This window comes from Symphalangus syndactylus, chromosome 10, assembly GCF_028878055.3.
Source record: "Symphalangus syndactylus isolate Jambi chromosome 10, NHGRI_mSymSyn1-v2.1_pri, whole genome shotgun sequence".
NCBI classification, from domain to species: domain Eukaryota; kingdom Metazoa; phylum Chordata; class Mammalia; order Primates; family Hylobatidae; genus Symphalangus; species Symphalangus syndactylus.
The window spans coordinates 16,144,724-16,170,670 of record NC_072432.2 but is presented as its reverse complement, the minus strand read 5'-3'; the positions used below and the strand labels follow the sequence as shown (position 1 = coordinate 16,170,670).

The window sequence follows — 25,947 nt, the reverse complement described above, 5'->3', positions numbered from 1 at the left end:
ATACTCAGTGGATGCTTGCTGAAAAAAAAAAGCAGAATCATTTTTGCTAGTATAATAGTCACAGATATAAATGCATATTTAAGACAAAAAGCAACCTATTCTAATTGCTTTGAATTTTGGGATTTGCCATATAGGGCAGGACACACTGGACTGGATGGGATGAGGTTTGTGTACTACCCAGAGTGGCTAGAAATGGCTGGTATGACATAGAAACCAGCACTGGAGCCAACTTATCCTTACTTAGGAATAATTAGATGTCATAGGAAATTGCTTATAAAAGCACTCTTTAAACACTTTGGAAATGTACTAAATACAAATAAGTACTAAATTACATGTACCATTACTGTTAATTTATGACCTAAAGATTTCTTCTTGCTTCTTGCAAATGTGAATAATTACACCTGATATCTCCAGGCACTGAAATTATATGCATTTGAATGATTTAGGATGCGAAATAACACTGGTATTTTTTTAAACTCAGAGAGGAGAAATTTATGTGTAGAAGGGAGTGTGGCTTCTAATGTTTTTCCCAACATATAGGTGGGCTGATAATATTTGCACTCGTATATATGGGCTTGAGACTTTAGAGCTTCTTCGAGCAACTTTGGATTAATTTCACCGTCTTAGATCTTTGTAAAACAGTCTTATCTGAGTCTTTGGAGGAAAAAATCAGCTCAAAAACAATTCAATATTTTAAAAAATCCGGGTAGAACACAATTAACATAAAGAAGAAAAAGAAGTTACTAAGAACATTTTACATTTATATACCATATCCAGGGGTTATCAAAGATAAGCATGGCTGCTGGACTATAGTGGCCTACAAGAATCATTTTATTTGTATCAATATGTGTCTCTAGAAGTCTATTTTTGGATTTTGGATTGCTATTTTGTTTAGGAACAATTGCCTAAAGTAGTGTCTTTAAGAGTTCATATGGTCTGTGTGGTAGCCTCTAAAGGTAATCATCCTTGCTGTGTGATATTCTAATCATTTCCATAGCAACCACTTATGAAGATGTCACAAAGAGGATTATGACATTGAGTGTAGAATAAACAACAAAAACAAAATATCACTAAGACCAAGATGCTGCCTGTGCACTAAATACATGAGTGGGAAATAGACAAAATGGAACACTGTATTTTCCAATTAAAATGTTCTTGCACTCATAAGTTGCCTATCAGTGAGGGAATCCTCAAATATGAGTTTGGGCCGATGGTATCTTCTTATCAGGGGTGATCATGGCCCAATTCTAAATGCAGCCGTTTAGAGATTAGAGCTATTCTCAGTTTCTCAAAGGGCAATCCTTGATCTAGCTGCACAGCATGAAACACTTTTCAGAAAACTGTATTATTGTGTATATCTGTAACTTGTCATTTCTGCTTCTTGTCAGAACTGCTACGAAGTCTTTCAGTCCAAAGAAACTTGCTTCGCTTCTAAAGACCACCTCTCATTTCAATAGAGACCACCGACTGTATTTCACATACTAAATCATAGTGAGCATCCATGTATAATTTCCAAAATCAGATGGACTTTCTTTTGGATAAAAATGAACACACTGTGAGATCAGAGGAGTATCTGCAGTGGGGATATAACTGGTACAACGAAGTAAACTCTGTGGGATCTAATATCATTTTCTTCATCAGTTAGCCTCAACTGGGAACAGCCTTAGGCACACAGTAGGTGCTCAGAAAGTGTTAAGTCAACGAATAAATGAATGTAGCAATGAGATATCAGGAAAGCAAAGACAGAAATGCCTATATGTAACTTACAAAATGTTTCTCCATAAAGTTGAGAATCCAACCTCAGTTCAAAGAACATAACACGAATTTCTCCTTCTCATGAAGATGCCACTCTCTTCTTTTGTTAATAGAGATCATAAATCCTCCCTTAATGCACATTTCTAGTGAGGTACAAGGTCCTAGCTAGGGTGGAGAAAATTGCCCTGATTGTCAAAAGGTGAGGCTAGCTAGCCAGGCAGAGACGAAGCCATGCTGTAAGCCACAGTAAGCACCCGCCTTCTCTCTAACAATTTCAAGTTGAAAACTTTTATCATCTTTCTTCTAATTTGACTTATTCCAAGTTAATTTCACCTAAGTAAAAATGTTCTTTTTTTGTTTTTTTGGAAACAAAAGTCTTGCTCTGTTGCTGGAGTGTTGTGATCCTATCTTGGATCATCTTGCCTGAACCTCCTGAGCAGCTGGGACCACCAGCGTGCGCCACCATGCCTGGCTAACTTTTGTATTTTTTGTTAAGACAGGGTTTTGCCATGTTGCTGAGGCTGTTCTTGAACCCCTGAGCTCAAGCAGTCTGTCCACCTAAGCGTCCCAAAATGCTGGGATAATAGGCATGAACCGCAGCACTCACCCAAAAGAGTATTGTAAGGAGATGGTGGAGAAAAGGGTGTGCGGATAAATTTGACTATACAGTAAGTCCTCATTTAACCTTGTTAATAGGTTCTTGGAAACTATGACTTTATGTGAAACATTGTTAACAAAACCAAAAATTTTTTCTCATTAACAGTATAATGAAATGACATTGAATGAAACTAAGTTATCTGAGGACTTGACATTTCACTTCAAGTTGCAGTTCCCAAGAACCTATCAATTACCTTAAATGAGGAAATTGTTCAGGGGAAGGCTGGAATAATTTCAGCAATAAAATAAATAATGCTAGTGTTAGATAATACATAGAACAGCATGGGTTCATACTGTTATAAATGCATTAAAATGGGAGAAGGAACATCTCTTACTTAAGAATTTCGATTAATAACTACAGAAAGAACGAAATAGAAAAGTCATCATTAGACAACACAGTAACAACTGATGGAGACAAGAGCCACCGAATGGATTATAAAATTAGAGGGCAAAATTGTGAGGAGGAATCAGGATACTTGCATAGTCTCAAACTATCTTCCCTATGACAAGTAATTTCAAGAGAAAAATAGTAACTTTCTAAGTGGAGATACTGAGTGGACAAGGCCTAAACCAAGTGACCAAAATTAACTTCACTAATAATAAGGCATATTGGCCTGTTGAACACTGATTTGAAGCACTGAGAAGGCAGCATCCTTTCTATGCCATTCTTGCCAAAACCCATAGCTGTCTTCTAATCAGGAGAGCACATCAGGCAAACTCTAAATGAGGGTCATACTACAAAACAACTGATGAGTATTCTCCAAAAATGTCAACATGTCAAGTTCTTTTTTTTTTTTTTTTTTTTGAGACAGAGTCTCACTCTGTTACCAGGCTGGAGTGCAGTGGTGCACCTCTGCCTCCCGGGTTCAAGTGATTCTCCTTCCTCAGCCTCCTGAGTAGCTGGGACTACAGGTGTCCACCACCACGCCCAGCTAATTTTTGTATTTTTAGTAGAGATGGGTTTTCACCATGTTGGCCAGGATGGTCTTGATCTCTTGACCTCGTGATCTGCCTGCCTCGGACTTCCAAAGTGCTGGGATGACAGGTGTGAGCCACCGCACCCGGCCTCTTTTTTACATAATTGATTTTATTGTGTGTATTTAAGGTATACAACATGATGTTCTGATATACATGTACACAGTGAAATATTCCTACAGGTAAACAAATGAACATATCCATTACTTTTTGTAGCTAACTTTTTTTTGGTGGTAAGAGCACCTAAAAATCTAGTTTCTTAGCAAATTATTAGTATGCAATACAGTATTATTAACTATAGCCTTCCTGTGGTGTATTAGATCCCTAGAATTATTAATTCTATCTTACTAAACATTTGTACCTGGTGACCAATATCCGTTCATTACCTGCCTTCTCCACCCTTGGTCATCAGTGCTATACTCCTTGTTTCTATGTAATCGACTTAAAAAAAAATCCTGCATATCTAAGCGAGATCAAGCCGTATTTTTCTTTCCGTGGCTTATTTCACTTAGCATAATGTCTTCCAGTTTCATCTATGTTGTCACAAATGGCAGTATCTCTTTTTAAAGGCTGATTAATACTCCATTGAGTGTGTATGATATATACATACATGTATTTCTTTATACATTTATTCAACAATGGGCCTCTAGGTTGTCTCCACATCCTGACTATTGTAAATAATGTAAACAATGAACACAGGAGTACATATATCTCTGCAAGGTGCTGACTTCTTTTTTTTGGGAGGGTGGGTGCATGGAGCAGGGGATCTACCTGGAAGTGGTATTGCTGGATTACCATGATAGTTCTGTTTTCAATTTTTTGAGGAACCTCCATACCATTTTCCATAATGGCTATACCAATTTACACTCCTACCAACTGTGTATAAGGGTTCCCTTTTATCTACACCCTGGTCAACACTTGTTATCTCTTTTCTTTTTGACTGAAGGATAGTCTGTTCAGTAAGTGGTGCTGGGAAAACTGGATAGCACGTGCAAAATAATGAAACTGGACCTTTATTTTTTACCTTATGCAAAAATCATTTGAAAATAAATTAAAGACCTAAAGATGAGACTTGAAATTGTAGAACTGCTAGAAGAAAACACAGGGGAAAAGCTCCTTGATATTGGCCTTGGCAATGATTTTTTGGATAGGCCAAAAAAAAAAAAAAAAAAAAGCACAGGCAACAAAAGCAAAAATAAACAAATGGGACTACATTAAACTAAAGAAACTTCTGCATAGCAAAGGAAACAATCAACACAATGAAAAGACAGTCTATGAGTAGAGAGAAAATATTTGCAAACCATGTATCTGATAAGGGCTTAATATCCAAAATATGTCAGGAACTCACACAGCTAAATAGCGAATAAACAAACAACAAATAAAAAGTAACAAAAACAAATAACTTGATTAAAAAGGGGGCAAAGGACCTAAATAGACATACTTTCAAAGAAGAGTAAAAATGACCAACAGTCTAGAAAAGGTGCTCAACATTGCTAATCATCAGGGAAATTCAACTGAAAACCACAATGAGATACCACCTCACAACTGTTAGGGTGGCTATGATTGAGACTGTCCAGTTCTTAAAAGACAAGGAAAGGCTAAGGAACTGTTACAAAAATTGGGTGAAACTAAGGAGACATAAGAGCTAAATGCTGTTTGGGATCCTGGATTGCTTTCTGGAAGAGAAAAGGGCAACAGTGGAAAAACTGGTGAAATATGAATATGTTCTGTAGTTTGAATGATAGTATTTTATCAACGTTAATTTTCCAGCTTTGATCATTTCACTCTGATTGTGTAAGATACTAACATTATGGGAAACTGGATGATGGGTATATGGGAACTCTACCATTTTTTGCAACTTTTCTTTAAGTCTAAAATTATTTCAAAATTAAAATGCCCAAAAATGGTATATATGGTGCAATAATGTCTGTTGCAATTTCCATGTCTCCAACTGATCATTGATTAGCACTTGTATATTTAAATATTTGGAAGATTTCAATGAAACATCAAACAAAAACCAATTAAACAAATTTTATTATGTAGATAATCATTGTCAAACATTATAAAATAAGCATAAAAACCTTATAATCTCACTATTTTGTTAATATTCATTTGTCCTGAGTTTTCTATAGGCATATATATGCGTCTACTAATACATAATATGAATACATATAAACATATATCATTTTTATTATCGTCAGATTCTATTTGGTGATCTGTTTTTTTCACTTAAAAATAAGTTGGTAACATATTTTGTATAAATACATATACACCTGTAGCCTTGATTCTGTGCTTTTAAATAGACTTTAATTTTTAGAAGAGTTGTAGATTTACAGAAAAGTTGATAGTACAGTACACAGAATTCCCATATACCCCATGCCCAGTCTCTCCTACTGTTACAATCTTACATTAGTATGGTATATTTGTTACAATTAGTGAATAAAAGTTGATACATTATTATTAACTAAAGTCCACAGTTTGTTCAGATTTCCTTAGTTTTTACCGAATGTTCTTTTTCCCTTCCAGGATCCCATCCAAGATATCACATTTAGTCGTCAAGTCTCCCTAAACTCCTCTAGACTTTGACAGTTTCTTGGACTTTGCCTATGTTTGATGACCTTGATGACTTTAAGAAGAACTAGTCAGGTATTTTGTAGGGTGGCCCTCTATTGGAATTTGTTTGATGTCTTTCTCAAGGTAGACTAGGATAATGGCTCAAAACCTCGGGTTGCATGTCTTTAATATATACAACTTTTATTGGTCAATAAAGCTGGAAAGAAAAGACTGGGGTCGTGAGGCTTGCTGAGGGAGAGCACAAAGATAAAGTGGCATTCTCATCATGTCATACCAAGGGTACATGCCCCAGCATGACTCATCAGTGCTGATACTGATGTTGATCACCTGGCCAAGGGAGTGTTTGTCAGGCTTCTCCGCTGTAAATTCACTCTTTCGCCATTTTGTTCATACCATATTCTTTGGAAGGAAGTCACTACATTTAAAGACACTATTTTAATGGCTACAGAAATATGAATGTATGGCAGCATATTTAACCAATTTCTTTTATGTTAAACATCTAGAGGGTTTTAAACTGGTAATTACTATAAAAGATGTTGCCACATACCCTAAGCTAGTTCATCAGTCTCTTCACAAACCACTGATTATTTGTTTAGGATAAAAGGCAAAAGTGAAACCTTTGGGTCAAAATATACATAAAGCAGGGAATTTGACCTGTAGTGTCAAATGGACCCCCAGGAACTCCATGCAAACCTAGTCCCACCTGTGGCAGACCTGGGTGAGAGCATTCTATTTCTTTATATCCCCTGTGTGTGGCTGGAGCAGTTGAGCGTGATGTCAGATGATGCTGCAGCCGTAGGCAGAGACCCAGGTATGCAAAGAGTTTGCCTTTTCTTCTCAGTATTGCGGGAGGCCATTGGAAGTCCATTAGCTGGGGAGAGATCTGACCTACTTTCTGGGATTTGCACTGAGTCTTTACTTCTTAAAATAATCCCTTAGATTATAGCTGGGTGTTTCTTTTGACCTTGACTCAGAGGTTGTCAAAATAAGAAGACAATATGGCAGGGAACCTGCCAAGCTTTCTTATGCCAATCTAGCACGCCATCAAGTGAGGAAACCCAGAAGGTGGGGCTGGAAACAGAAGAGGAAGAGACAAGATGATTTATTCAGAGCAAAGGGGTTTCAGGCAGACGATGGAACAAGGAAGAAAGTAGGAAAAGCTTCCCCCCTTGCTGAAGGCTTTGCAAATGACCTCACAAATGTATTCCATCTTGCCTGCTGTCCATAGTATGGGCATTGAGAAGCAACCAGGAGAGGAAAGTCATAACTCCCAGACAATTTTCTGCTAGTTTTGAATCTTGGCAGAAAAGGTATTACCCAAGATAAGGAGAACATAAGCTAGCCCAGGAAAGAGTTGTTTAGAGATAATTCCCTATGAGATACTAGATATATCTTTTGGTATGACTTAGTAATTCCTCATGCAAAGATGTTCATTACACTTGGGATGATAAAAGGCTGATATAAAGTACTAGAATCCCCTAAATCTTCATAGCTTTTCAAAAATAAGGATTAAAGAGAATTATAGGGACAGTATGCGAACCATTAAACAGATAACGTTTCGAACATTTGACAGATAGTTAGACGAGACCAACAAACACATAAAAGTAGAAATTGCCAAGACTTACACTTTTTTCCTCTTGCCATTGACTAGGACATGTAAGTACCAAGGTTCCTGAAACATCTCAGAAACTACCAGATGGCTCATCTGTCATAGGGCCTGCTGAGATTTAGAATTAATCTTTAATTACTTATTTATAATTTATAATGACACAGATAGGGCCAGCTCATCCTGCTTGAGTAATTTTCTGTGAGATTAAGTTGCGCCATTTGGAAGGCATATTGACTCTTTCAATCCCTACAGTATTAGGAACTTGTATGTCAGGGTACCAATCATCACGATCCAAACAATCAATATTTGTATGAAACTTCTTAAACAGACTGGTGTTGGTGTTCTCATTTTTGTGTGTTATTAGTAAAACCTCTTGGTATCTGAGTCCTGCAAAATTGATGATCAACACACTTTAGCCACTAGGAAGGCTAAAAACATTAGCTCTGACATTTTTTTTCTTTATTTTCCTCTTAACTCAATCATCTTGCCATATAAGAACTGTTTTGTGAATCAAAACAACCAACCCAGCAAGCAAACAAGAAAGTCAACGAACAAACAAACAAACAAACAAAAATTCCCGACGTGTTTCTCTTAAGTTGTCTTATTCATTCGTAACAACATACAGGGTATTTTAGGAGATGTTGATCTATAAATATCCAATATTTTGCCTATTTGACGTGTGTGATACCTCTCTGTAATCAAGTATACAAACCAACTAAGAAATGGTCCAAAAAAAGAAAAAAAAAAAAGAAAGAAAGAAAGACAGAAAGAAAGAAAAACAGAAAGAATAGAAATAAGTTTAGCAGAAAAGAAACAAACCCCACAAGCCAAAAACAAACCAAAACCAAAACACTTAAGCTAGAGAGTTGACCACATTCCTAGCACCTTCGTTTTAAAAGCAAGAAGACTCTAATGAGCAATCGTAAGACAATAACAAAAGACATGAGAATATATCAGACCAAGCTCTTTTCAGGGTTTGTATCTTGTTTTGGCTGCCCAGGAAGAATCTAGGGTAAAGGATGAAAAATAAATTCTAATTTGAGAGAATTTTCAGAACTAGACTGGGTACTCAATAAAATCTAGTCCAATTTCCTTATTTTAAAGATGGGAAGAATTAAATCTATTGAGGTTTGGTGACTTATCCAAATTCATACATCGAGTTAGTGCAGGGTGATTCATTGAGCAGGTGTTCACTGGCTATATATTGAGTGTTCCTGAATTTTAGGTGCAGAAGATACAGTGGCTAGTAATCTGTCATGGTGCTCACATTCAGAATGTCCCCTTGCTGCTCTAATAAATGCTGAAAACACAGAATGTTGTTTAACTTACTCTAGGAAGGGTTAGGGGGAATAATTGCTCACAAATATATTAAATATCCTAGGAAGATGCTGACCACTTATTATCACCATAGCCATGCAAACAAGAAAAAATGGGTCTCTTTTACAGCAGAATATAATTCCGTCAAAAAATAAGAAGCTACTCCTTTAACATCATGGGGATGATGCATTCAAATTATTGAGGAAATTCATTGACAGTATAAATTGAAATAGATATTCATCTCTCTTCAACTCTAGTTTTCCCCCAAATTTATTCCTTTTGTTTCTCGATGTCCTGTTTTAAACAAATAATTCTAAGAGTTTTAGTTCCAAAGTTGCTTTTGCTATAAAGCATATCATTGCTACTCTCTCTGAGGTGCTAAAGTTAATAAAAACTTAATTTAGCTGTTGTGCTTCTGTGTTTATGCTGAAATTTTTTTTCACAACATACTGATGCCTTGAAATAGCCCATGAAATATGGCACGAATGAGATTCTTAAAAGTTGACTGTAAAGTGAAATGCAGAATTTAACTTCTTAAAAGTTGACTGTAAAGTTAAATTCTGAATTTAGCTTTTAAAAATTTTTATCACTAACTTCACATTAAAATATTGAAACAAGGTACCCAAGGAAATCATTTGGATCCTGATGTTAATAATAGCCTGTAATAATATTTCCTACAGGGTGCATTCTCATTTTGTGCAAGACATTTTATAGTTATAAATACATATAATCCTTTCAAATAACCCTATTTTATATGTGTTAAAGGAGAAGGAAACTCAGAAGATGAATTTCCCAAAATACCACCCTAACAACTGGCAGGAAAAGGTTTGGAACTAGTGTTTGATTTGGCAAGAACCTGGAGTAGTCTGAGCTTCAGCATTCTTCATCCACACAGTCCCCTTCTAAGGCCCTGGGAAATGCCCTTGAAATTTGTTTACAGGGCAGGGAGCCCAGTTGTCCCAGTTTGCCGGCCACTTAGAGGTTTATCAGGATGCAGGACTTTCATTGCTGAGGCTGGGACTGTTCTGGGCAAACTGGGATAATTAGCCAGCCTATCAGAAAGGGCCATATGCTTATAAAAAAATTTAAAGTGAAGTATTATGACCACAATAGATTAAGACAGCTGCCTTTCTCCACTCCTCTTTCCTTCCCTTTTGTCTTACCTCTTCTAGGGTTACTGGAATAATCCCACACGTTCTTGGATTCTAGCCTAGGGTAGCTTGAGTTGCAATTAGTTGTTTCACAGCTACTTCTGTGCACAGTTGAGTGTTTGCCAGCCGTCCTGGGTTAGAGAGGACATCCAGGCTTGTGCCTGTGCCCACAGGGTCAACCCCGCTAGCACTGTGACAAGAGGATGCGGAGGTAGGAGTCAAATCAGGACACACATACTTCCCAACAGCATCCAACACCAGATGTGTACGGACAGTGGAGAGAAAACGGGATATGAAATATACGAAGCAAGGAGTTCTACTAGAGAAAAATCTTCCAAATCTCACAGCCCATAAGTGAAAGAAACTTGTGAAGGTTTTCCCAAATTTAACAACAATCCTCAATATATATGCTATTACCAATAGCAAGTTGTGAAGTTGGAAGAACTCATAATAATAATATTTATAACTGTCAGTTTCTGGTCAACCATTCTGGAAGGCTGAATTACCTTTCCATTTTCCACATAAAAAAGAAGACCAGATTGTTGTATCAAAAGGTGATCAAAGACTACGAAGCCAAAAAAAAAAACAAAAAAAATGAACATGTAGAAGTAAGGGTCTTATTGAGGTTTGTTGAACAATTAGGAATCGATATACATATGTTATTTTCAGGATTATTGAGGTTTTATAAAATGCTTAATTTTCTGTTATTTCTCATTTTAAATAGGTGTTCACTTTCAACCTGATTTCATTTTTGTAAATTTGTATTACATTCTTAAAGAGGGTCTGCTAAATTTAAGTTTTAGGGCTTGATACGGTTTGCCTTTGGCTGTGTCCCCACCCAAATCTCATCTTGAATTGTAGTTCCCCTAATTCCCTCATGTTGTGGGAGGGACCCAGTGGGAGATGATTGAATCGTGGGGGTGGTTCCCTCATATTGTTCTCATGGTAGTGAATAAGTCTCACAAGACCTGATGGTTTTATAAGGGGAAACTCCCTTCATTTGGTTCTCATTCTTTCTTGTCTGCCACTACGTAAGACAGGCTTTTCACCTTCCACCATGATTGTGAGGCCTCCCCAACCATGCTGAACTATGAGTCCATTATACCTCTTTCCTTTGTAAATTGCTCAGTCTCGGGTATGGCTTTATGAGCAGCGTGAAAACACACCAATACAGGCCCCATGAAACTTGAACCCGTCCCTGGATGGCCCTAAGGTCACAGCTGAGGCTGTTTCCTCGGCACTTTATTTTTTCACTACCTCCTCCTGGCACACTTGCCATTTCCCACATGCTTAAAGCTTGTTTCTTTGATGACTGCAGTTGGAACATTTATCGCTATTGGCAGATAGAAAGAGGGAAAGTTCGAAGAAAAAAATGTAACTTTCTACATCTTTATAAAATGTGATTATGGGTCTGAGCCACGTGATTCAAACAAGAATAGCACATCTTTTAGAGAAACTGATGGGCAGAGGAGGGCCCTTCAATGCCCCAGGTGTAGACTCTACTTGTCTACACAAGTAGAATGTGGGGGCCGAAGCTAGCTGCAGGCACACTCCTTCTCCCTGAAAAGTGTGGTCTTCATTGCTTGATTGACTGTTAGTAGATTGTGCCCTGATGTTATTTTTAAAAATATGGTCCTGCAGTTACTCCCAGGGAATAGGTACTCCATGCTAAGCCCATTCCTCACTGCTTGATAATTTATTCTGAAGTTCACATCAGCAGCTGTGAGTAGTGAGGCTCAGCCTCTTTTTCTTCCTGGGGAGTTTCAGGCTGGGCTCTCCAATCCCAGCCTGCCTTCTGAAACCTGGCTCCTTGTGTGTTGGTGAACAGGTTCAGATTCTTGACTTTTCCACAAAAAAGAATTGGAGGCTGGGCATGGTGGCTCACGCCTGTAATCCCAGCACTTTGGGAGGCCAAGGCAGGTGGGTCACTTGAGGTCAGGAGTTCAAGACCAGCCTGGCCAGCATGGTGAAACCCCATCTCTACTAAAAATACAAAAACTAGCCAGGTGTGGTGGTGGGTGCCTGTAATCCCAGCTACTTGGGAGGCTGAGGCAGGAGAAGTGCTTGAACCTGGGACACAGAGGTTGCCATGAGCAGAGAATGTACCACTGCACTCCAGCCTGGGCAACAGAGTGAGACTTTGTCTCAAAAAAAAAAAAAAAAAAAAAGGTGGAGAGTGAGTCCAAAGTAAGAGTAGGCAAAGAACTTTATTGCAAAGTGAACATCCACTCTGAGAGGCAGAGTGGGCTGCTCAGAGGGAGAGGCAGCTCCTAGTGCTTTAAGGGGAATTCCCTTTATGGAAACTGCACAAACGTATTCATAAAATACTGCTGAGGTCAAGGATGCAACGTGGACCTGCAATGAGCTTGTGTGCTCAGTGTCTACATGCTCTAACATGCATTGCATGTATCATTAGCATATACAATCTCCGCCTGGGGTGTGTTTTTTTACTATTAAAATGAGAAAAAGTTCACAATAAGCTAAACCTTGAGCCTAGCTGTGCATGCGGGACCCCAGAGAAGTCTCTAGCACTCCCTGCCAAGGCAAGACTTTGTAGCTAATAGCTTCTTGGGCTTTTGGTGCTGACCGACTGGGGACTGGGGAAGCTACCTCATGAGTTAGGGGTTTTTGTTCCCTTTTCCAGGCCAGGACATATGGGGTGTCAGGAACTTGTAACCATCTGGTGGTCTGCTAGTATCTTGTAGGGTTGCTTATCTTGCAAAAGAGTTAGGTGTTGACTCAAGAGGGTGCAAAGGATGAGGAGTCTGGTGTGAAAGGGGCATGTGGGGCTCAGCACAGGGGGACAAGTCAACACGGCCTCCTCACTTTACTTATCCTGACTCTCTTTTCCACAGTCTGGAGGTTACCTGTTTGCTATGGACCCTCCCAATCTCATACTGAACAGAACATTCCTTCTTCTGTTCCTACCGGGTGCTCTTAGGGTTATAGGGTTGTGGTGTTGAAGGTTGTATGGACACTAAATATGCTATTAATTGAAAGTAGCAGTGTTCTCAGGGGTGCCCTTTCAAAATGATTTTCTTTCTAGAAGTGTTATTTTGACAGGCAAGGCTCCTCAAATATGGACTAACCACATTTTGTCTCTTATTTTACATTTCACACTGCATTTAAAAATACCAGTTTCCATATTTCCATAACAGATGCTGGAGAAGTTTTCTATCTACAACTTTCAGAAGGGAATGTCACTTCATTTAGATTCTTGTTTCTTTCCATTTTATACAATTGTCATTTCTTTTTGTTAATTATGTTATGTGCAATACAATGGAACTATACATTCAATAATATTAGACATGGAAATTCAAGAAAACAATACTCTACCTGAATGACCATGGTAATCCAGCTACTCACAGCAAGCCATGTTTTTCTATATTGGCTAAATGGGCAATGAATAAAATTACTTTGGGTGTGTGTGTGTTTTCTGCAGGATCTTTGCTTCCTTAAGATGTAAGTCCAATTTGGAAAAAGTGATTCGACTGGAGGAAAAGCCTCAGATGTGGACTACTGTAATATTTAATGTTCAATCAAACTTGCCTCTTTGGGAAAGGGATGGTGATTGGGAGAGAGGTTAAGATGATTGTGAAGGTTAAGATTATTGGGTATACCACGTGGCATTTTAACAGGCAAAGCAAGGCTCCCTGGGAAATATTCGTAGCCACTCTATCTTCTCCTATAGCACCACTCAGGACAATATCAGGGACTTCAAACAACAATAGGTTATTTCTGTCTCGTGCATTTTATCACAAGCTCCCAGTAGACTCTGCTCGTTATGATCAGCCTGGAAGTGAGGCTGACTGGGGAGCTGGCATCAACACTGAGAGAGGGTTGGACACTCTGCTGGATCTCCCGCTAGCAGTGAGCTGGCCCAGCCTGGAAGTGACCTGGGTGCTTCCCCTCACAACTCTTCAGTAGAAATACCATGTGGTCCCCCTCATCCACAAAAGGGCCAGGACGACACCGCTCCCATGCTCCTGGAAGGCGTGAAGGCAGAATTAGTTTCTGAACAGGATGCATGGTTTTCACGTGGCAAATATTTTAGCTTTCCTTCTTTCATCTCTGCATCTATCCATCTGTGCAATGTTCCCACATGCGTGTTTTCAGTTACTAGTAGGTGCAAGTTACAGTGCTACATGCTAGAAAACACAATGATGAAAAGACCCACTTTTCTTTTTTTTTTTTTTTTTTTTTGAGACAGGGTCTTGCTCTGTCACCCAGGGTGGAGTGCAGTGGCACGATCTTGGCTCACTGCAACCTCTGCCTCCCACGTTCAAGCGATTCTCCTGCCTCAGCCTCCCGAGTAGCTGGGATTACAGGTGTGCATCATCATGCCCAGTCAATTTTTGTACTTTTAGTAGAGATGGGATTTCATCATCTTGGCCAGGCTGGTCTCAAACTCTTGGTCTCAAGTGATCCACCTACCTCGGCCTCCCAAAGAGCTGGGATTACAGGTGTGAGCCACTGTGCCCAGCCAAAAGACCCGCTTTTCATTCCCAATGTTGGTGAGCAAGTGGAGGAAAAAAATTAGAGGATTTACAAGAGATTGGAAAAGTCCTCTAGGAAATTGTATCGATGTTGAGATTTTCCAGAACTTCTGTAATCTTGGGATGGTGTCGTTTTCTCTATGTTAATCCACAGATGCTGAAGTTTTATAAAGTGCATTGAAAATTGAAGATAATTTACTACTTCACCAGTTATTCCTGAAACCCACTAAGAATACCTGGTATAGTTAAAGTACAGAACAAGGTTAATTTTCATTTATTTTATATCTTAGGAGTCATACACAGGTTTCATTGTAAGAGTAAGAAGCATATCATCAATAATTTTATTGTGCAAGTTACAGTGCTACATGCTAGGAAGTACAATGATGAAAAGACCCACTTTTTTTTTTTTGAGACAGTCTCCCTCTGTTGCCCAGGGTGGAGTGCAGTGGCATGATCTGGGCTCACTGCAACCTCCACCTCCCAGGTTCAAGCAATTCTTGTGCCTCAGCCTCCTGAGTAGCTGGGATTACAGGTGCACACCACCAGGCCCGGCTAATTTTTTTTGTTTGTTTGTTTGTTTTGGAAACGGAGTCTTGCTCTGTTGCCCAGGCTGGAGTGTAGTGGCGCGATCTTTGTCTTATTTTATCTTTGTCTCATATGATGCCATGATGTTATTATTAGGAATAATTAACCACATTTAGGAATATCTTGGAACTTGTGGCTTTTTGGCATGTTGCTTTCTGAGAAACATAACACAAATTCTCCTTGAAGCAGCCATTGCGAGGAAAAACATGTCTTTACCAATTCTCACCTCATCTGCTATACTCTTTCCAATAAAAGAAATGAATTAATATTTGGTTCGCTGTATTTCTCTTACCATGACTAACCTACTTTGTTTGGATTTTAAAAAGTTAGAAACCTGTTAGTACATTTGTCTGTTTAATAAAGGGCACAGCTAAGGCCTGAGAACATCTGGTCAAAAGACTGAATCTTCCTCTCCCGTGAAGACTGGTATTTTTATCTGGTCCTCTCAGTTTGTCTGCATAATTTTTCCCCCACAAATTGGTATTTAAACCTCAAAACCTTTAGCTAACTACATCTGTCATTGATATTTTATTGTTTAATTTTCTTTATATGGAGCCAAATTACATCTCTCCCACATACAGCCGGCACTTTACATGTCTAATTTGTCGACATGTTCTATAATGATAATTTCATTGATTTAGAAAGTGACATTATGAGCAACATATGTTCAGTTTAGCAGTAGACCTTGTTAAGGCAATCAATTCTTTTCCCCTCCAGAACTCAAGTATATTCCACATTTAGAGGCAGTAGAATCATTTAACCAGTTCGTGTTCTCATGGCTTAACGAGAGAAAGAGAGAGAAAGAAAGCTACCTTTAGAATGCTTTCCTAAAAGAATACATTCTCACTCTGCAGTTTACAATGTGCATACATTACCACTGTATACTGGAGACAGGTGAAAAGAAACAAAACAGAGCACACATTCAATAAAATAGCAAATGACACAGAAGAAATGCTTTACAAAAGTCCTCCTGCTGTCCCTCACCCTCTCCTATTCACCATGTAACCATAATCATCAGCTCTGCAAATTTATCTTCTGAGAACCTCCAGAGCAGCCGGCACAGTGCCAAATGCCAGGCTTTCCTGGGTGCTTTCCTGCCGGTTTCCTTGCTTGCATTTTTCTCTCTCTCTTTCTTTTTTTTTTTTTTGAGACAGAGTCTCACTCTGTCGCCCAGGCTGGAGTGCAGTGGCATGATCTTGGCTCATTTCAACCTCTGCCTCCTGGGTTCAAGCAATTCACCTGCCTCAACCTCCTGAGTAGCTGGGATTACAGGTGCCCATCACCATGCCTGGCTAATTTTTGTATTTTTTTTTTTTTTAATTTTAGTAGAGATGGAGTTTTGCCATGTTGGTCAGGATGGTCTCAAACTCCTGACCTCGTGATCCACCCGCCTCAGCCTCCCAAAGTGCTGAGATTACAGGTGTGAGCCACCGTGACTGGCCACATTTTTTTTTCTCTACTCCATACTTATCAGAAGAAAAAAATCATTCTCATTTTTCAAGATCCAGCTCAAAGGTCACCTCTAGACAGAGACTTCCCCAACCCTCTCTCTTCTCCCAATCCAGGTCAGTGTGAGTCATGACATCTCTACCTGTGGCTAGTGTGTGTGGCTGACTCTTCACTCTTCTCTAAGCAACACGGGGAGAATCTTATTCATCTTTGTGTCCCCAGCAGCTCCGTGCCAGGCTTATTGTAGCACTCAATAAAAATGAATTGGATTAAAGATAAAATATTTTCTATTTGACAAAGTAACTGTATACCATAAAGGAATCTCTAAGATGACACCCTGTTTTCTTTTCTTTTCTTTCTTTCTTTCTTTCTTTCTTTCTTTCTTTCTTTCTTTCTTTCTTTCTTTCTTTCTTTCTTTCTTTCTTTCTTTCTTTCTATTTTTGAGATGGAGTCTTGTACTGTTGCCCAGGCTGGAGTGCAGTGGCGCGATCTCGGCTCACTGTAACTTCCGCCTCTTGGGTTCACTCCATTCTCCTGCCTCAGCCTCCCGAGCAGCTGGGACTACAGGCGCCCGCCAGCATGCCCGGCTAATTTTTTGTACTTTTAGTAGAGATGGGGTTTCACTGTGTTAGCCAGGACGGTCTCGATCTCCTGACCTCGTGATCCGCCCGCCTCGGCCTCCCAAAGTGCTGGGATTACAGGCGTGAGCCACTGCACCCGGCCCTGTGTTTCTTTATAATGCAATCAAGGGCAGATATTCTGTGTTGTGGATGATGACGACATATAAAGCCAGCTTGGAGTTTAGTTCAGTATCGATACAAGGTGAAGTGGTTTAGAAATGATGCGGGAAATATTGGGAGGAACTTAAAAAATGTCTGAGAAAGTTAGGACAGGTGGCTTCATAAAGAAAGTGGCATAGGAAAATGGAAGCAAACAGATGAAACTCTTAGAGGGATCTTATTTTTCCCTGAAAGGGATTCCTAGAATTTGACTTATGGTGGGAAATCAACAGCATTTACACCTCCTGATAGGGTTTGGATCTGTGTCCCCACACAAATCTCATGTTCAACTGTAATCTCCAGTATTGGAGGTGGGGCCTGGCCGGAGGTGATCTGATCATGATGGGCGATTTCTAACAGTTTAGCACCATCCCCCTAGTGCTGTTCTAGTGACAGAGTTCTCAGGAGATCTGGTTGTTTAAAAGTGCGTGCTGCCTTCCCCCTCTCTCTTCCTCCTACTCCAGCCATGAGAATATACCTGCTTCAGCTTTGCCTTCTGCCACGAGTCAAAGTTTCCTGAGGCCTCCCCAGCCACGCTTTCTGTACAGCCTGCAGAACCGTGAGCCAATTACACCTCTTTTCTCTATAAATTAACAGTCTCAGGCATTTCTTGATAGCAATGTGAGAACGAACTAATACACTTACTATACTACACAGTAATCATAGTACATATAACATCATTCTTAATTCTAAAGGATTAAATTGTTTGAGGTAGGTGCTTATAAAGGTAGGAAATGAGGACAATATTTAAACATCTTCCCCCCAAAGTAAACATTACTACAGAAAATCTGAGTCCCAGTTCATGACCAAATGGAGCAAACACATTTCTTCCTATTCCTCCTGTTGAATGCAGCCAAACACCCTGACATTACACAATGAAACAAACTTAGGAAGATTCTAAAAGCCGGAGAGACAAAGGCAGGTCGGCAAGGTACCTTGGGACTCAATGAATGATATAGTGGGTTTTCTTTTTGCCTTAAATAAATTTCCCCATTTGGGAACTCTAGAAGCTGATAACCTAGAAACTCCAATGAGAACAGACAAAACATGTCAGCAGAAACGGCTGCACTGTGTAGCCAGAGGATCAAGAGAAGCACAATCTAGAAAGGCAGAAAACACGTGGACAATGACCCCTGGACACCAGCCAAACACAACGGAAAGAACCGTGCCACCCTCTTAGCCCTGGATGCCAACCTTCTACTTCACCCCTAGGCGTGGAGTAAATTCTGAATCTGGAGCCACTAAGACGGACCTGGAGGAAAACCCTAAGAAGCCGATTGAAGGTGTGTTGGTGTCCTCACTGGGGTGCTGTGTCCCCACGAGGAGGGACAGCGATTCTGAGGGTGACTGAGGCTGCAGCTGCTATAACACGCTGAACTTTCTTGTGACAAATGGTCTAGATTTTTTTAAAAAAGGAAAAAGCAAGAATGAGTCCTTCTGGCTTTTAGTTTTGCATAAATTATATTTGAAATCTTTACATTTCAGAAATAATCATTGCTGGAAATTCTGTTAAATGTTTTGGAACTCTTTGTTTTTAATTATAGTATTTTCTCTAAAAAAACTAAAACCACCTATTGGTATGGCAAAATAGATAATAAATAATAAATAAATAAGGGAAGGAAGGAAGCGAACTGGAGCACTGAATGGTATACCAGGCAACCTGAATATTGTTCTTCATTTAGTGATTATAACATGTCGCCAAGACAGTCATCATCACAGCCTGTATTTACCACACCTAGGAAATGCTGCTCACAGAGCTGGCATTATTGGCCCAAGTTGACAAGCTCCCATGAGGAAGAAATGGGATTAGAAAACAAGTCCATCTGGCTCTCAGCCTCTGCTTGTTCCATTTCCACATGTGGCTTGAAGGCTGCATCCAAGGTAGAAACTCGAGTTGCTAGAATTGAAATGTATTACAATGAAGTTGGGATTTTCTCTGGCAGTCTAAGAAGGACCACCAGCCGTGAGTATACATTACATCAGGCAATAAATGAAGAAATCTTTTTTGTTCTTCACCCGTCACAATCCCATACTGCTACGGACTATTTAATAGCTACTACATTTCACCCCAGGTGATGGAATCGACCACATGGATTCAGTTTGTTTATCACCCTGTCAAACTAGAGAGGTGCTCTCTCCTCCTTTGACAGAAAGAACACCCTGTATAGAGGTCGACATTTACTGATGTAGTTATATTATTACTATTAGCTAATTAGAGTCACTTTTCAACTTGTATCCAAAAACAAACAAAAAAATTGATTTGTCAGTAATACAGAAAGAAAGCCACCCTTAGGGACATTACAGTCAGTGATGGAGCTAAGAATTGGAATACTGGTAAAAAGCTAAAGTAAACCCCAAAGTAATTCACAAAAGTTAGTGCTAACATTGAACACACTTTCAAAACAGAATAAAAGAGGCATTGAAAAGTGGTTATACTAATCAGAATGAAATGTTTTATGTAGCTGCCACCTTCTAGGTTTTATGACTCAACTAAAAATCATGCCTCCCTCAGTGCTTTCTGAATTTATGTCAAATTCGTCATCACTTGTAAATATCCCAACAGATACAATCATTAAATCAATTCCACAAAGCCTTTTTGAGCCATTTTTAAAGAAATTTAGGGGCTAGAATCATTTACAGGAGGTAAGGACTTGAGAAAAAGATAGGATAGAAAATTGGTCCTTTTCAGTTTGAAGCCCTTTGAGTGTAACTGGCCACACTCACATACTTAGGTTGCAGAATAATCTCGCACTTTTTTTTTTTTTTTTTTTGAGACGGAGTCTTGCTCTGTTGCCCAGCCTGGAGTGCAATAGCATGGTCTTGGCTCACTGAAACCTCCACCTCCTGGGTTCAAGCGGTTCTCCTGTCTCAGCCTCCCGAGTAGCTGGGATTACAGTCACCTGCCACCATGCCTGGCTAATTTTTTTGTATTTTTAATAGAGACAGGGTTTCATCATGTTGGCCAGGCTGGTCTTGAACTCCTGACCTCATGATCCACCCACTTTGGCCTCCGAAAACAGTGGGATTACAGGCATGAGTCACCATGCTGGGATTACAGGCGTGAGCCACCACACCCAGCCTAATCTTGTACTTTTAGAGCAAAAAGATTCTAACAGCCCAGGAGGCCTTCACTTTATCAATGAGGAAACTGAGACCAAGGGAGGTGAAATGAATACCCCAAATTTGTCCATCCTAGAAGAGAAGGCTCCAGGACAAAAATGCGACACGGTTAATATATAAAAGTTTTAATTTTTTTGGTTTTCACTTAAAATAAAAGAATGAAATTTTTATGGAAAATGCACAGATGAGGTGATTTACAATGGCTACAGAGTTGAAAAGCGGGGCCTCTTTCTGCTTCTTGAAGTCAGCTAGGCTTGACACATAAATGTGAAGAATTCAACTTTTCATTATTGAATGTATCAGTGTATTGATTCTAAAGTGCTTTAACATATTGATATGAAAGATTACTGGTCCATTGGAGATGAAATAATTATAGTTGCATTTTTTTTTAAAAAACCTTAGTCTTCTTACTAGCCTTATAGTAATATTTGGGGCACCCATCCATCCAAGAGGCGAAGAATGTTGTCAATGAGATGTGACTTCAAATAAAGCTCACAAATCATTTTCAAAATGCATTGGCTGTTCACGGAATACATATTGTGCTTTAAATTTTCACCTCCTCTAAAATCCCCTTTCTCTTCCTCCCAGAATGGCACAAAGATACTTCCAGAAATTCTCTATGCTTTAGTCCTTTGTTCTCAAACATCACCAACTCCCTTTTCCATGCAAGTAGTGGAGTTCTGTGCTTTAAAAAATGAGGAACTGTGTACACTGGGCACCTTAGAAGTCTTGGTCAAGATTCAAAAAATGGATTCACATTTTAAGGCAAAAGCTAATTGGTAAAACATTTGGAATTTCTGGAAGAACCTCTCAAACACTGTTCAAATTAACTAAGAACTGAAAATATATTTGCAAAACACTCATGAGTCCTTACTGTCTCCAATGGGGCAGCTCTCTGTCAATGCATTTGTTTTAGAAGACCCTGAGAATTTCCTCTCCAGGATGCTGGAGACATTGCTTAGAAACAATTCAGACCAAAAGAACTTCCACTTCAGATGACCAAAAGTCAAGAAATAGTTGACCTTTACTTTAGACAGCTAGACTCATTTTTATATACTCACAACGCAATGCTTCCCATTAAAACAACAATGACACCACCACCTGTTCTGAGGAAACTCCAGCCATGTACATAAAAAAGATGAATTTAGGGAACGATCCATATTTCCAATTGACTACAACTGGTTCAAAAATCCTTGTTCCTCATAGATACCATTGAATTAAAACTCAGAGAAAAGATAAAACATATGAATATTATAGTACATAATGATGGATGAGGGAGGAATCAGTTTTGTAGATGTTCACACTTCCTTTTCATCGAATATGATGAATATCAACATCCAAAATGAAGGAAGAGAGGTACCATTTTCTTGTCATAAGAGGGAGGGCCTTGCTCTATTATCTCTTAGCCTGCCCAGTTCCGAAATCTCAGTATTGCTGTCACTCTGCCCCAGTCAACATAATCGAGGTGGTTATTTTAAAAAGAAATGCTAAAGTCAGCTTCTGGAAATATAGTGAGAATTTTCCGTTCACTCACAGAAGTCATTCTTAATTTTTCCCATCACCCCTGGCTGGCTGGTCATAGAAAATCAAGTGTCCTTGCTGGTTCATACGCAGCAGTCTCTTTCTCTGTGGGAAGTCACATGTTGCTGCTTTTTAAGCAATAAGCTATAACATTCTATTCTTGAAAAGAGCAGAAGTTTTTAATTATAAAAATAATCTTGTTTTAAGGAATTGGCTCTCAGTCAAAGGAGTTGAAAGGAGAAAAGAAAAAAGGACATAGTTGTGTTTTCAATTTTTCAATTCAGGCTTTAAGGAGACTGCCCTTATTTAATTTCTTTTAGGGAACAAGGCTATTTAAGCAATGCAAATTCTTATGTGTCTACAGGTATTTCTTACCTCTGAAATTCTTTCAAATATTTTTTAACATGCACTATTCAAAGGCATGTAATTTTAATAAGAGTGTATTTTTTAAGTTTTTTATTTTTTTTTTAGAAAGAGGGTTTCGCTTTGTTGCCCAGACTGGAGTTCTGTGACTATTCACAGGTACAATCATAGCTCAGTACAGCCTCCAACTCCCGGGCTTAAGCAGTCCTCCCGCCTTGGCCTCCAAGTAGCTGGGACTACAGGTTTGTGCCACCAGGCCTGGCTATTTTGTTCTTATTTTTTGTAGAGTTGAGATCTTACTTTGTTGCCCAGGCTGGTTCCATTCCTGGCCTCAAGTAATCCTCCTGCCTTAGCCTCCCAAAGTGCTGGGATTACAGGCATGAGCCACCATGCCTGGCCAACACTTTATGTTTATATACCGTTTGACTATATTTAAAAAGTGTTCCTGAACTATGCCTTGTTTAATCGTTAAAACAGCCTGTTAATGGGCATAATAGGCTTCATGACCCTCAATTTACAGATGAAGATGCTCATTAATTCATTCCTCAAACCCTGAAGCCACTGCACATGCCAGGCTCTGGGATCTATCCACAGATGAAAGCATTCCTCTGGAGTAATGTGATCAGAAGGAGCCGAGAGGGGGAGAAATGCTGTTCTGTAGACCCCCAATGTGCTGTAACTGACTGTGGTTAGTGATTCTGAAGAGAAGCCACGTATGGAATGGGAAGTGGATATATCAGTGGTTTACCTAGAGGGAATTTTTAAAAGGTGATATGTCTATAGTCCAGAGGAAATGCAAATCCTTCCTAAAAATTAAAATTTAATTCAAGAAAATATTTATTGCACTCCAGTTTCAACATATGGTAAGAAGGAAGATAAGAAAGGGCTAAGGTGCTGATGAGGAGAGGAAGCATTAGTAGGTATTGAACACTGAAGTATTAGTTTGTTCCAAAACTTCCACTTGGTAAACATTAATCAAAGAGAACAAATAGTAGCTTTGCGTTTTACCAATTACTTTTCCTAAAGAGACACTCAATATTTGATGGTTGGGTATAGATTGCTTCTAAATTCTAAGTGTAACTCCGTGTAGATTAACAGGGGTAAAATGCATTAAGTATGTGTAAACAAATGATTAATATTTCAAGCTAGATCTATTTGGCTACTTTTAAAGATTGACCTCAGCCTACTTCAAAACCTCTGCCCAAACCCAGCATTTGGCTTCTCTCTCCAAATCGTGCAGGAATAACTTTTCATCAAAAGCAGTTGCATGTGACATTAAGGTTTTGAATTTAAAATAAGATATGATTTTAAAAACTCATAAAATGCAAATGTTTATAGTCTCTGAGCAGAAGTTGCAATCTGTGCTAGAGTGCTTTACCCACACCAAATTGACTAAAACATCACCTGTCTAACGTGGCTTAATTATTTTATTAATCTGTGTTACTAGGCAGAACATTTTGTTTCACATCCAGTGGGTTTTAAATGATAGTTCTAGGATTTGCATTCATATTTTTCCCCCAACTGGCTTTTCTAAGATATTATTTCTGCTTACTTTATTATGCTTTATAGGCTGAATTCAATTGCAGAAGGAGAGGGCAAAAACAGGCTTGCAACCTGACCTCAGGCAAAAGCCCAGCCAAGCCCAGCCAGGTTACATGCAACAGTTGATCATCAAGATGACTTGGGTCCAAAACAAGAAACTGGACTCATGATTAACATGGGTTGCTTTGGATAAAGAGATTTAAATAGGCAGACCTAAATGATGCTTTGTAGAGTGTCATATTATCTTAAAATTTCTCTCTATTTTTTTAACCGAGAATATCTAGAATACATAGTCATTTGCTATAGGCTGTGATGATATAATCTTTGGCATTGCAGCTTTCTTCTAAAAATCCTTGCTCCTCAGATTCTGTACTATTGGGTCTCCCAACATAGGGCAACAGATAAAGGTGGAGAAATGAGTTAGGGAAGGGGTCTCATATCTAAAGAAACTGTCCTGTTGTTTGTAGCTGCTTTTCGTAAGTGATTGCATGTAATCATTTATGCGATCACCCAAAGGGGGTGCTGGCAGTGAGAGCCACCTCTGGGCAGCTTCAAAAGCAAGGAGAAAGGAAGTAGATTGATGGTAGGCAGGAAACATGCTATTGAAGATGACAGCAGTCCTTTACCTTTGCCTGGTATTCTATAGTAAATGTTACCATATTTTAAAAATTTATTTAATTCATTGAGCCTATGAGATAAGTAGATTTAATATCCCTATTTATAGATGAGTTGCCTGCCATATGTCCTGCCCAGTAGTAGCAAAGGGTAGAGCCCCAGAGCTTCTGATGACAACTCAGTTCCCACCATCCCACTGTCCACTCTTCTTCTCCTCATGAAATGCAGCCCAAGTGGATCCACAAGATAGGGCTAAGTTATGTTAACTTAGGACCAAATTAGATAGGAAGAAATGATGATATTCAGAAAGATGAAATGGTTAATAACAAAATATTGTTACCCACCTTCGTGGATGGCTGTCAATGAACTGAAAACAGCTGTTTTTATCTCTTTCAGACTAGGTTATGAATTGCTCTAACCCCCACCGCCAAAATCAGAATCAATAGCTAACATTTGCTGACATTTGCTGAGTGCTTACTATGTGCTGGAGGCTATGCTAATGGTTTTACCTCTATGGAGCCTTATAGCAACTCTATTGGGTAGCTAGGTCCCATTTTTATTCCTACTTTACAGATTAGATGAGGCACAGAGAGGCTAGGGTCACACAGCAAGGTGATACGTGGAAGGGTCAGGAATGGAGAGAAGAGCATTGGCTCTAGTGTGATTATGCAGTTCAGGAAACTGAAGAGAGTGCTTGGCTAGGCTATCATGCAACATAAAAAAGCAGTCAATATAGGCTGGGTGCACAGTGGCTTACTCTTACAATGACAGTGCTTTGGGGGGCCTAGGTGGGAGGATGGCTTGAGGCCAGGAGTTAGAGACCAGCTTGTGCAGTATACCAAGACCCCATCTCTACAAACAACAACAAAATTAGCCAGGCCTAGTGGAACATTCTTGTAGTCCCAGCCACTTGGGAGGCCAAGGTGAGAGGATCACTTCAGCCCAGAACTTTGAGGCTGCAGTGAGCTATGATTGGGCCACTGTACTCCAGCCTGGGCCACAGAGTGAGACCCTGTTTCATTAAAAAGAAGAATAATAGGCTGGGTGTGGTGGCTCACGCCTATAATCCCAGCACTTTGAGAGGCTGAGGTGGGCAGATCATGAGGTTAGGAGTTCAAGACCAGCCTAGCCAACATGGTGAAATCCCGTCTCTACTAAAAATACAAAAAATTAGCCAGGCATGGTGGTGCACCCCTGTAGTCCCAGCTACTGAGGAAGCCGAGGCAGAAGACTCACTTGAACCCAGGATTGTGCCACTGTACTCCAGCCTGGGTGACAGAGTGAGACTCTGTCAAAAAAAAAAAAAAAAGAATACTAAAGCAATATAAATCTTCCAGTAACTATTTTGGAAAAATAGTTAGTCTGGCTTTCTTACAATCAATGGAAATATTTGAATAATTATTTATCTTTGCTGCTTAAAATATCTGGGCTCAAGAACC

General features: G+C 39.4%; 1 protein-coding gene and 1 pseudogene across 1 annotated transcript in view; one reads left to right on the top strand and one right to left on the bottom strand.

The window, feature by feature from the left end:
- Positions 1–1,722, top strand: part of LOC129491875 (ORM1-like protein 1) — a 35,129-nt pseudogene extending 33,407 nt beyond the window's left edge.
- The window catches only part of CELF2 (CUGBP Elav-like family member 2), an 868,560-nt gene that overhangs the window by 596,771 nt on the left and 245,842 nt on the right, over positions 1–25,947 (bottom strand). The window lies entirely within an intron of this gene.